The sequence below is a fragment of the Cupressus sempervirens genome, chromosome 1, assembly GCF_028749045.1.
Source record: "Cupressus sempervirens isolate cs-2001-9-10 chromosome 1, ASM2874904v1, whole genome shotgun sequence".
Classification (NCBI taxonomy): Eukaryota; Viridiplantae; Streptophyta; class Pinopsida; order Cupressales; family Cupressaceae; genus Cupressus; species Cupressus sempervirens.
The window spans coordinates 293018331-293032206 of record NC_143118.1 but is presented as its reverse complement, the minus strand read 5'-3'; positions in this window follow the sequence as shown (position 1 = coordinate 293032206).

Here is a 13876-nt window from a genome sequence, read left to right as displayed (position 1 = left end):
TTTGATTACATAAAAATAGGTTTTAAAGGACCCGAACCCTTGTACAAAGTATCATAGTAACAAGAGCAAAGAAGCTCAGAGAACAAAAGGCCTCATAGCCAAAAAGGAATAGAAAGAACAAGCCAAAAATAAGAGGTCAGTATACAACTATGCATGAAAAGACAACAAAAGGAAAGCAAACAGATAGCCCCAAGACAACTACAGAGTCTTCAGAAGGTCCGCTACTTGGTTTGCTAGGATGTTCATATTTTCTGTAGATGCTTTTATGTCATGGAAAGATCAAGTGTTAGTCAAATTGATCATATGATATTTTCTATCTTGGTTTTCGCAACCTTTTTTGAGGTTGATGAGAAGCTTACAACTATCATCAAGGAAGCAATTTTAATACCTTCCTTAACATCAGTTTAAGTTTTCTCATTTTTTGTTTTTCTATAAGTTTTCAAAATATTTGTCGATTCTCATGAAGTTTCATGCAAACTCTTCAAGGCCTAAGATGACATTTTAAACCTTTGTTTATGGCGTGCTCTTTCCAAATGAAGAAAATGGTCAAGGGATGAAGGATAGTGAATTCCAAATGGTAATTACTTATATGGTACTTATTTATTTTAGTTAGGATACCTTGGATGTAGTGATGGTCATCAATTTATTTGATCAAAAACTCTATTTTTAACTTGTGAAGTCCATGTATTACTCGATAGGTTGCCAACATATGGTGATCTATGACCAAAATTTAAAAATTAGGAACTAACAATGATGGTTGATATATTTGTACTATAGATTGCCATGAAGGATGAAATATAATGCTCCTAATCATTCCAGTGACATATTCTTCGGTTTAATGTTATAGGGAGATACCATAACTTGACCTTCATGCAATATTTTTCATGCCAACATGGTCATTTATGATCTACATGTGTCCTTTGGTTTCATTTGGGATGTCTTTAGAGGATTATAGAAGCCAAGTTTTTATAAATGATTGCCCATTTGTAGTGACCATAATTTAATGAAAACCTATCATTTCATGCCAAAGAGGATAATTTTCATGCATTAAAGATCATTATTTTGTTTGTTGATCAAATTTTATCTCTTTGGTTGACCCCAAGAAAATTAGGGTTTATACCTTGAGTTGTAATGTTTTTTAATCCTAGGCATGCCTAAAGTATAAAGGAGAATTTGAAATATTGTTAGAGGTTATTTTAGTTATTTACAAAATGTCTTTTTGCACCTTTTTGCATTGTAACTTAGTTCGACCTTTGTATTAATACAAATTCAACAATTTTAACTCTTCTCCCCTTTGGATATTCTGTGTAAATCTCTCTTACATTCACATTTTAATTCTTTTTTATTTTCTATACTCATATGCTTTGTTGATAATATCCATAGACACTAATTATTTATTGCAATAACCACGGTCTCTACATAATTGGTCATTTTTTAATCTATTTAAATTTTCTTGAGGTTATTATTTTTTGTTTCCCCCTCTAATGACAATTCATTCCCACTTAAGATTACCCTTAAAAACATAAAAAATCATTTGTGATTAACTTTCCTTTTAAATAATATTTTTTTTCACTAACTAAAAGCCAATACCCAATGTATTATGAAGGGTCTCTTGCCAAAAAAAGTGTAGAAGTTGATACAAGCTAACTTCACAGCTCACCAAGATCACATGCATGCAAATAACCTATTGAAGAGAAATCGAAGAAGGAAAGGTAGGGCTTGGAGAATCTCAATGGAGTGAGAGAAATTATATTGCAACAATGAAAAATGAAATTGCTGTACAAAAATACAATGGGAGATCCTATTTATAAAGGCCTTTAGGAAGCTTCTAAAATAAGCTAGAATGCGCTAGAAGATAAGTGTGATAACTAAGCATATGTCCACAAACAGTGGATTATCCTCCATGTAGGTGAGAAGATAAGCATGACTAAGTAGGAACAAACTCCCGTGTTGTTAACAACTCCTAGAAGAAAACTAATAACTAAATGCATTTTTCTAAGTAAACTTAAGTAAAGCGTTAATAATAATTATTTACTCTAAAACCCCCTTAAATGTAACTTAGCGGAATGCACTTAAGCTTACAAAAGGTAACATGAAATGCAAAATGGGTCTTGACAACAAAGCCAAGGAAGGTACCCATTACAAATGTAAAGAAATGCAACCTTTGAAAATGGGGAAAGAGGGAAAACCTCATGGGAAAAAACCTCCCCCAAAAAGAGGCAAGTACAAACATGCTGAAAAAAACATGAAGGAAGGAAGGCCTCAACAAGACCCCCCCAAGGACAACTTTTGTAACCCCAAGCATAGACCACAACTGAAGATAGCATGGTGATGCAAAAGGCTTAGTGAAGATGTTAGCAACCTATGCGTCAGTAGGAATATACTCCAATGACATAACACCATCCCAAATCAGCTGACAAATGAAGTGCATATGTAGCTCAATGCATTTGGTGAGCTGATGCTCCACCAGGTTGCAAGAAATATGAATGACAGTCTGATTATCACACCACAAAATAGTGTGATGATTTGGAGGAAAACCAAACTTAGTCATCAACTATTGAAGCCATAAAATCTCATGACTAGCAAGTACTGCTGCCTTGTACTTAGCCTCTATAGATCAAAGTGTACAAGCATGCTACTTCTTTTACAACTAGGTGATAGGACCAGAGCCAAGACAAAACACAGCCAAAAGTAGACTTTTGATCATCGACATCATTGACCCAGTCTAAGTCAGTGTAGCCAATAATGTGAGGAGTCCCCGATGTGTAATGAATGCCATATATGAGTGTGACCTTAATATTTCTCAAAATATGATTGGCAGCTTGCTAGTGACTCTCATGAGGGTCCTAGGAAAACCAAGAGATAAGGCCAACTACAAAGGAGAGATCAGGATGAGTGTGTGTCAGGTACCACAAGCTACTAACCAACTACCAATACAAAGTAGCATCCACTGAAGGCAAAGAGCAGGAAGTAGACAAGGTGACATACGATTGAAAAAGTGTTGGAGCAGGCTTGCAATCAAGCATGTCAAACCATTGAAGCATGTCAAGAGCATACTTTTGCTAATAAACAAAAATCCCAGTAGAGGACTGAACGATCTAGAGACCAAGAAAATAGCGAAGCAAACCAAGATCAATAATCTCAAACTGATCCATCAATGCACGCTTAACATCTTGAAGCATAGAGGATGAGCTACTTGTGAGGATAAGATCATCAACATATAGGACAATAATCAAAATCTCATCTCCAAGACACTAAATGTACACTGTAGGATCGTAATGGCAGCGAGTAAAGCCTATAGAAAGTAGAAAAGAATCCATCTTCTCATACCAAGTCTGAGGGGCCTATTTGAGACCATTCAATGAGTGTTGAAGGCTGAAAACTAAGGAGGAATCCTACACAAATCCCAGAGGCTGCTCCATGTAAATCTTCTCAGTGAGATCACCATCGAGGAAGGAATTCTTCACATCCATCTGAAAAATAGGCCATCCCTGTGAAGCTATGAGGGATAAGAAAAGGTAGATAGAATTCATCTTGGTGACAGGGGAAAATGTGTCAGTTTAGTCAATACCCTCAACCTACGAAAAACCCTTCACAACAAGATGAGCCTTGTGCTTATCAATTGAACCATCAACAACATACTTAGTATGTTAGATCCATTTGCATTGCACTAAATTTCTTCCCTTAGGAAGATTACAAAGATCCCAAGTATGATTCTTCACCAAAGAAGAATATTCCTCCTCCATTGCATTTTCCCACTTAGAGTGTCCTATCACTGCTTCAAATGTCTAAGGATCATCACAAATAGCATGACTAAGAAGACTGGAACCTGCAATATGAGAATGGGGGCGACAGGAAGTGGAAGGGTCACTAGCTAGAGATCTTGCAGTGTCAACTATGGCTCGAGCCCATTTAGGAATCTAGGGAGGATCCTTTAGTAGAGGTAACTGGGAATTACCAAGATCATCATTCTCATCATCCATGAAACAAACCGGAAGAGAGGAGGGAGTAGCAGGGAGTGAAGTAGGCGCTAAAGGCGAGGTATGAACTATAAGAGGGCTCTCATTAAACTGGACATCCTGTCAAAATAGGACCTCTTTGGAATCAGGATCAAATAACCTATAAGCCTTAACATCCTCATAGTAGCCAACAAAAATGAGTGGTCAGCTCTTCCATTCCATTACATTCCTTTGAGTATCAGGTGCAAATGCTCATGCTGCACTCCCAAAAAATCAAAATGACGATAGATCAGGCTTGACATGAGACCAAGCCTCCTTAGGAGTCATATGTCAAACTACCTTGTGAGGTATCCAATTTTGAATATAATTGGCACAATTGACTGCCTTTTCCCAAAAACCATGAATCCATGGACCTAGACTAAATCATACAATTAGCCATCTCCTGAAGTTTTCTATTCTTTCTCTCGACCACACCATTCTACTGAGGGGTGTAAAGCACTAAAAATTGATGCTGAAGACCATGTTCAGAGAAAAAGTCCCTGAAAGCTTGGTTCATGTACTCCCCCCCATTATCTATGCATATCCACTGAATAGAAAGATCAGACTGCTTCTCTACAAATGTCTTGAATACTTGAAATGAATCAAAGACATTAGACTTATAATTCAAAAAGTACACCCATGTGCATCTAGAGAAGTCATCAATGAATGTAAGCGCATATCTGGCACCCAAAAAAGGAGTAGAAAATGATATGAGGTCACTATGAATCAACTCCAAAGGCGCCAAAGCACGAGTGGCTCATCCATGTGCAAAAGAATCCCTATGTTGCTTGCCAAGTTCACAACCCTGACAAACACCATTTGTATAGGAAATCTAGGGAAGCCCAAGAACAAGTGCCTATGTGCTCATCTACTGAAGATATCTATAATTGACATGGCCAAAATGCTCATGCCAAAGTTTGCTTACTAAATCTGCATGTGCAACAAGACATGAACACATGTCATCAGAAGACTCAAATCCATCAAATCTGTAGAGGCGAGATGTAGTGTTAACACTATCAGTAGCCACAATCATCTCAGAATCATTTAAGTCCTAGATAACCACATCATGTGGTGAGAACTCAATTGTCTTACTAGAGCCAGAGTGGAAAATCTGATAGATGGAAAATAGGTTCATCAAAATGTGAGGGAAATAAAGAACATCCTGAAGAGCGCCCTTGTCTAGTGCAACAGAACCAAAACCCATAACTAAAAGTTGTGTTGAGTTTCCAACAACAATCTGTGAGGTAGCATAAGGAGCAAGTGAAGTGAGCAAATTTAGAGTGTTTTTCGTATGGCAAGAGGTGCCTGAATCAAGAATCTAGGTAGGCCCTAAAGTCATAGCTTGAGTAGAAAGAGCATGACCTTTCACTATAGGGGGGATGCAGATTGAGGAGCTAAAATATGATGCTCCTTCATGGCTTCCTCTAAAGCCCCCAAACACTTCCAACACCTAGAAATAGGATGTCCATCCTTGCCACAAAAATTGTAGGTCTCACTTGATTTCTTCTTGGTCTTGGAGGTAGACTCAGTAGACTTTGAAGAATCTTTACCCTTTGGAGGGTTAGCTGGAGGTGTAGGATTAGTTTTTGGTCTATCTTTCTTCGATTTGGATTTCTTCTTTGATTTCCCTTTAGAAGATTGAGCAACCAATGCTTAGTTGGAAGAGCTAGAGGCATCCACCTATTGGATCTTTGCCTATTCCTATGTCAAACAATCACAAAATGCCTCAAATGAAGACATTTGGTGTCTGTCACCCAAGACATCCATAGTAGAGTAGAAAGTGGAAGAGAAGATCTGATACTATGCTGGAAACTTTGAGTGTATCAAAAAGATACATTCATCATCTGTTTTGGTTTTCCCACATCCCTACAAAATTGTACACAGAGATTTGAACTTCATTAGGAAGTCTTCAATAGTGGAAAAGCTAGCTAGTGTCAAAGAGGTCAACTCTGCATCAAGCTAAAGTACTTGGAACTCATTCCTTATGCTAAACAAAGTCTAGCATTTGGTCCAAATAGCCTATGGAGTGGTCAAACCATCCAAGTGAAATAGTAGACTATTTGAGATGTTTAGTGTAATCAATCCCATGGCTTCATCCATTTTATTCCTGTGCTGAAGAACTTCAAAAGGGCACTACAAAATAGGTTGGTTCACATCTAGACATGACCATAGGCCTCTTGACATGAGAAGCCTAGTCATTTGTGCTTTCCAAGTGTGATAGTTGTGCGGTGTGAGCCGGGTCATAGAGGGATCCAACATTGAGAGCATAAGACAAAAGTAGAAGGGCCTTATTCTAAAGTAAATTATAGAAAACAAAATTCCCCCCTATAATTGATAAAGATATCCCTCAAATACCACAGAAAACAACTATAGAAAGCATAAAAAACTGAGAAAAGAACCTGGATTTTAGATGTAGAGAAGGAGGAAATATAAGCCTCTACTTCAATGCCAAAAATGGGAGCTCAAACAAACTCAAAAAAGACAAGCTCATTGGAAAATTATAGACACGAAAAAAATTTGACGACTGTACGACCATCAACTGGATGTTGCTAGAAAAATTTGGCAGTTGGAATGCTAACATCAACATTTGAAAAATGATGTCATCCTACCAGAAAGTGACGTCAGTAGGGGGCCCAGTCGGATGGTGTAAGCTTGCTCAAAAATGACATCACTATACTGAAGATGATGTAATCGACTGGAATGCTGACATCACACCTGCACAGAGGTGGTTGGCAGCATCATTGGTGGAGGCTGCAACTATGTGAAGGAAAGAGGTGGCATTGTGGTGGGCCAAGGGCGTGGTAGTGGCCGTGGAGCAGTGGTCGCGCTGTAGCAGTGTCATGGTGGCAAATTGGTGGTCATTGGGCGGCAACTGCTCTGCACTTTTAATTTTTTTTTTTGTTGCAATAAATGCATTTGTATGGCCTGCTAGGGGGCAAATTTTTTTTCCTAACACTACAGTAGCCGAAAATCAAAATTTTTATATGAATTTTGACTGTAATAGGCCTTTTGAGCATAATGAAAGTGTTTATTTAGGCTCAAAGTGCCCTGAAAAAATTCTCTTCCTCCCGATTGAAGAAAAAATCACAAACAATCTAGGGTTTGTGTCTCTAAATCGTGGCTTAAAAAATCCTTCAAAATAGGAAGTAGTAGGGAGGCTCTGATAGCATGTAGAAGTTGATAAAAACCAACTTCATAGCTTGCCAAGATCACTTGCATGCAAATAACCTGCTAAAGAGAAACCAAAGAAGGAAAGGTAGGGCTTGGAGAATCTCAACGAAGTGAGAGAAATTATATTGCAACAATGAAAAATGAAATTTCTGTACAAAAATACAATGGGAGAGCCTGTTTATAAAGGCCTCTAGGAAGCTTCTAGAACAAGCTAGAAAGTGCTAGGAGATAAGTGTGACAACTAAGCATACATGCACAAATGGTGGAGTATCTTTCATGTAGGTGAGAAGATAAGTATGAATAGGTAGGAACAAACTCCTGTGTTGTTAACAACTCCTAGATGAAAACTAATAACTAAATGCATTTATCTAAGTAAACTTAAGTAAAGTATTGATAATAATTATTTACTCTAACAAAAAGTGTTCATATTTCTTTTAATTACCTTTCGATTAATGCCAAATATTCCTCTTACAATTAGTAAATCTTTGGTGCATGTACAAGTTGTAATATTCTAGTGGTTGGTATATTCTAGTTTTGCTAATTCTAGTTTGTAAACTCATATGCATTACTTAGTTGTTGTGACCTTTTCACCCAATCACTCCATCACAAATAGGGACACACACTTCTTTTCTTGGTAATTTTTAAAGGATTTTCAAGTTTGATGGTGACCTCAAATATACAAACATTCATGTGATTGTAAAGTCAACCCATAAAAAGAGTAGAATTCCTAGCAAGGCATCCAACACTTTGAAGTTTCACGTATGGAGGTGACACTTAGGATATGAAAGGATTTGATGGACTGGAATAAGGTGCAAGCTCTAATTTAAGAAGGGATTCAAATTTAGTTTAGAGTCTAAGTAATATCTGATGAAGATTATTAAATCTAAAAGATAAAATATTTATAAGGTGATGTGAGAAAAATAAGTGGAAAAATGAGGGTCTCAACATTAAGATTTGAGATGAATATCAATTAAAAATAGTAAAAAGGATGATGAAAGAAGAGTTTTAACCAAGAAAAGAAGGGGAAATTTAAATTTCAATAAAAAGTCCCAACACTTAGCACTTTTTTCAAGCCTTAGAGAAATTTCAACAGGTGGTCAAAATATCACAACACTTGGAACTATATTTCTAAGGGTAAGTAAGATTTTGACCCCCTATAATTCTTCTACCATATAAGAATGGAAGTACTTCCTTTATGAGATCTTTTATCCTTCCCTATAATGATCTTCTAGATTCATAAACACACTTATGCTCTAATTTCTCTTATTTTCAAGTTTTTGCCTATTTCTGGTGACCCTTTTTTTATCTTCAAGACCCCAAAATTCATTATGAGGCCCAAAAAACTTAGGGTAAGGGCCAAGGTCATCCCTTACCCAAGGTATTTTCCTTGGACCCTAAGCCTATTTTTAGGCTTTTCAATTTATTTTCTTGTCTAGTGTAATCAACCCTTTAAACTTTGATTCTAGAATTGGTATAATAGAAAGCTTACTCACTTCATTTATACACTACATCCATTATGTGTGTAATCTATCTTTGGGCCTCTAGTATCATCCCCAAGTATCCATTTGAGAGTAAGTTCATTTAAGGCATCCCTTATTCAAGCAAGCTTTCAAGGAGCACTTCCATGGGCATATCTTCATTCATGGATATATGATTTGGTATTAGTGGATCTATTTTCATTTGTGGAGATATACTACATCATCATCTGCTTAAAAGAATTGCTATATCTTGGTGGATATTGAATTCAAATGTATCTATGGAGGTTTGACAAGCGAGGTGAATACTTACATTTTTCTTGCTTTTAACATGCTTTATGTATTTAAGGTTGATTTGTCAACTAGTTCTTGATGAAGGAAATTCCCTTGCCCCCCTCCAAAAAAATAAAAAATTTCTTTCTTGCAAGTTCAAATTTACTAGTTTAAAAGCCGCATAAATCATATTTGGAGACTAGGGTTTCAAGTTATAGGTTTCAAATCCAAAGATCTAAACTTTGTACAAATATGGTAAAGAACGGCCTAATTCCTTACCCAAGTCATACTTGAATGGATTCTGACTTGGAAGTGGGAAGTTGTTCCTATCCTCATGCCTCCATATTTGCAAAATTCAAAAATCTCAATTTATAGGTCTCAAATCCTGAACATTTCTAGTTTCTAATTGCAATTTTTAAGATCTATGGAGATACCCATACACTTGATATTTAATTTCTTAAAGTCTATATTGATTCTTCATCAATTCATTGCATACATCTTTGGTTTCATACAAGTTTATGCATAGCTTACATCCTGTTTGATCAATTTAGTTACACTTTATAATCACTTAATTCAAATCAATTTACATCATTATAATTATGGGAAAGTATATCATTATAAAGTTTATTTGTAAGTATAGGTCTTTATTAGGTACTTGGATTTGGAATTTTAACCATCCCTTAACTTTTGTCAATCTAGTTTGGGCCCCTTTGAAAGATTGTACGCAACTTCTTTCACTTTCTTAATGCGACATAAGACTTTACACATAATGACACACCCATAAAAAAACATAAAGTTTCATGTTATATTTTGGTGAATCCAATGCATTACCCTCCATTTTAATTTCTTTGTTAACATACCCCTAATTAGTTTTCTTTTTCATTAATTCACTTACAATTTGGTGACTCCAACGTCTTACCCTCCATTTTGATTTTTGGTATTAGATTGACTTTAATTATTTTAATTTTGCATTAGTACACTTAGATTTTTTTGAGCCAAAATATTAGCCTCCATCTTGAATTTTGGTATTAGATTTCCTTACATATTTTCTATTGCATTACATCATTGTATGTACTCTTTTGATTGCATAGTTAGATTATACTTATTGATCTTGCATTTCTTCCTTCTTGATTTTGTAGATTTTGCATTCATTTAATTTAGTAATTATCTTTAGAACTACTTTTAATTTTCATTGAGTGTATGCATTGTGCATGAGCTTTATCATTTCAAGTCCTACTTATAGTACTCTAATTAGAAGAACTCGTAGACTCATGGGTTCGTTTGATCCTAAATCCTCCTTCTATCCTAGGAATCTTGATGAGATAACCATGATTCCTAATGGTCTTAGCCCTATCACATAACACAAATATCTAATTCTTAATGAAAATTATGAGAGCTTACATGGTCCTCCTACTCAAGGAAAAAATCTTACCAATAAATTGGAGAATATAGAAAATTGGCTAGTGCAAGATAATCACAATCCTAAGGCCATTTATACTATAAAATCCATAAAGAAGCTTATTCAAAATGATGACCATAATTTTAAACATTTATGTAACATTCCCACCTTTTTTTTTTCCCCCTAATATTTAATCCTTAATGGAGAGTGCTTAAGAGATTGGATACCTTCTCCCTCCTACTAGTTTTGAGCCTTCTCTCCCCATTCATGCTTCTATTCTTAGTGTTTTTACTTATGCGCCACCTATCACCACCCCATTTTTTAACCCTTCAATCCTTCCTTTATGAGTCTTTATAACCATTTTCCCCCTACAAGTGTCCCAAGTGCTTCCTTACCTTCATCTATGCCCTCTTACAATTCTATTCCCTTTACATAGTCCAATCCTCCTCCAACCACTTCCACTAAAATTCATGCCTGATATAACATTCCTTCTATGTCTCATAAATTTCCTAACACATCCAATATATCTCTTCCTATCACTTCTTCTAGGGTAAAAACACAAATTTGTGTCACCATTTATGATACCAAAACCTATTTTGGCCAAAACTCATTTCTCTATCAAAAATCAATTTAAAAAAAAAAAAAAAAACCCTTTTATAGATCTCAGATTCAATATCATCATTATATATATTTTTGAGTGTTTTGATTAGTTATAATATGTTATGATCTCAAAATCTTATAAGTCAATATTTCAACATTTTAGAAGATGCTCACTCAAAAAAGGGAAAAAAATAGTAAATCATATCAAAAAAATTTAAAAATTATATTTATCTCTAGAGGAGAGAATCCTCTTCATGAATATGTAATTTTTTTTCAAGAAGGTATAGATTTGATAGGGAAGTTTTAAAGGGAGGAAAAAACTGTTGGATTTTGATAAGGTCAAATTTGAGTACTTATAACAAAGAAAATATACATCAAAAATAATTATTTCTTTTTGTGTTCACTAGCTATACATGTCAATTATAAGATATTTTCATATCATAACAAAAAAAAGATGATTTGCATATACTTGTTTGACGGGAACTACACCCTATATTTTTTACAGTTAAAAAAGAGACTTCAAAATAAAATAAAATGAATAAATTCTTACTCAAAAAAATTATAAAAATTAAAGGCATAAAATTCATCCTATTCTACACATTTCATTAGTTTACATCATCTTCATATTTTAAACACAAATACAATTTTTTTTGTCATTAATGTTGAACTGTCACATTCTAATATCACGTTTCTTTATAAAAGGTGACATAGGTTTGTGCTTTTACCCTCTATCGATCCAACCATTACTATCATAGTTTAATTTTTTTATTCCTTGCAACAACAACTATCTTTGTTCACACAAACCAAGTATAACATTTGTACATGTGACATTATTAGTGTAAATGAACAAGATCTCTGATAAATATAAGAACTAATATGATAGTCTAGAATTATGTTTGTTTCAGAATTACTTATTAGATTAAAGTTTGCAGTAACAAGTATAATTGTGTATGCCTTTCGAATCTCTGTAAGAAAAAAAAAGTGTGGAGAATGGATGTTTATGATGAATTGATAACTTTGACTGCAAGTAGATGAGATTGTTGCAAGTCTGAGTATTGTCGTGTTGATTGATATCAATCTTCTCTAGCATTCTCCTTATGAAATTTATGAGATATCATGTCCCCATAGGGACATGAATCTATATGACCAATGACCACATAGGGTCATGTCCCTACATGGACATGATCTTTTACAATTATACAAACCCAATTATCATTCATATTCATAATCATTCGATAATCATATTTAGATTGATCGAATAGCTTTCAAATTATGATAAGAGCCCAATTAATTAATGAATATTATTTATAAATAAATAAATATATAAATCTTTTAAAGTATAAGTCAACTCTTATCAAAATATAAGACATGATGTAGAAAAAATGTATATGTAGTAATCATAAGTACATATACTTAATATAATGTGTACTTCACTTCTACGGAAGCTACACTTTAACAATTAGTCCTTTTTTCATGGACATCTTTGGACCCATTATACCTCCTAAGATCAAAATTTACCATATCTTCACTTATAATTGTAAGTGTATTCATGTGACTCATGTTAAAACCTTTCAAGCCTTGTGCACTTATTTTGCTTACGACTATAGGTTAATGAGTAAGTTATTTTCTATTACCTTTAGAGACAAAGCCTTGCAATGATATTTCCCTTTTCCTCCTTATTTCATTGATTCTTTTAAAATATTTCAAATGCTTTCATTCAATAATTTAAAAATGATATTGGTCCTCAAAATTCTGACTAACTTAATGAATTGTAAACAAGGAGTTAACAAAATGATTAGTGATTCGATTGGTATATTTAAATAGTTTCATTCTAAAATATCTTATCCTCTGCTTGAGACAGATATACAAAACATCTATATTTGTAATTAAAAAATCACATTAGAGGTAAGATTCTATAGTAAATGTTATAATTGGAGATCATATTTTAGTAAATGATTACACAAGGATATTTTTATGATTCATATAATGTGTAGATTCAAACTTGTAATGATTTTCTTTAGTTTCCTCATTGAAATTTATCTCTTCCCACCGTACTTTGTGGGAAATTTTTGGAGACTACAGTTGTGATTATTCCTAATTTTGATCAACTTCATGTTAATCTTGGCATTCCTTGGGTTTCTTCCATGAAAGATATAGCTTCATTTGTGCATAAATGTCTCAAATTTATGTTAGCCCCAGTTGATAATGTTGTTAATGTATGTGAAGAGTCATATCAATTTTCATGTTGTCATTGATGTCAAGCCTTATTTGGCTAGATGTTATGCTTATTCAATAGAGTGCCATATCATTTAATTGATGAAGAGGATTTTAATAAAGTATGGTGATATAAGTATATGGTATTAAATGGGCACTTGAATGAGTTAGACTCTACCAATGTAATGTTGATTTGATTGTTTTACATGATCTTCAACATATGAGCAACGTTATGAAATCATGTATAAGAAAGAAAATTTGGTCACTGAATGAAGGAATACAGTATATATCGAGCTACTACAATTGTCATGAAGCACCTGATAAAGAAGTGAAGAAAACCCAGTGTTAACCAAGTCTAGTATTGATCAAGCAAGTTGTAATGTTCATCGAGTTTGAACAACAAGGACATGTTTAAAAAGATTTAAATTGAAGCCAACATTTGATAAAAATTAAGATTGTTTGAGAAGTTTCAAGGATAAGGATGATATGAGATCCATGAGTGGAAAAATTCAAAGTAGATATAATGAGGGAGATTCATCAACTTGAAATGGAGTAAGAAGTTCATGGTGGAAGTTTATTTTTCAAGTGTCTAGATTCAATGAACTTGAACCTGATGAAGATTTAATGATTGTGATTAAGCGGTAAAACCTAGAATAATCTAGAGGAGTGACAAAAAAATAATATTTAAGGGATGAAACACGATGTTTATTGTTGCTGATGATGCCGATTGAGTTGATTGAAGGAAT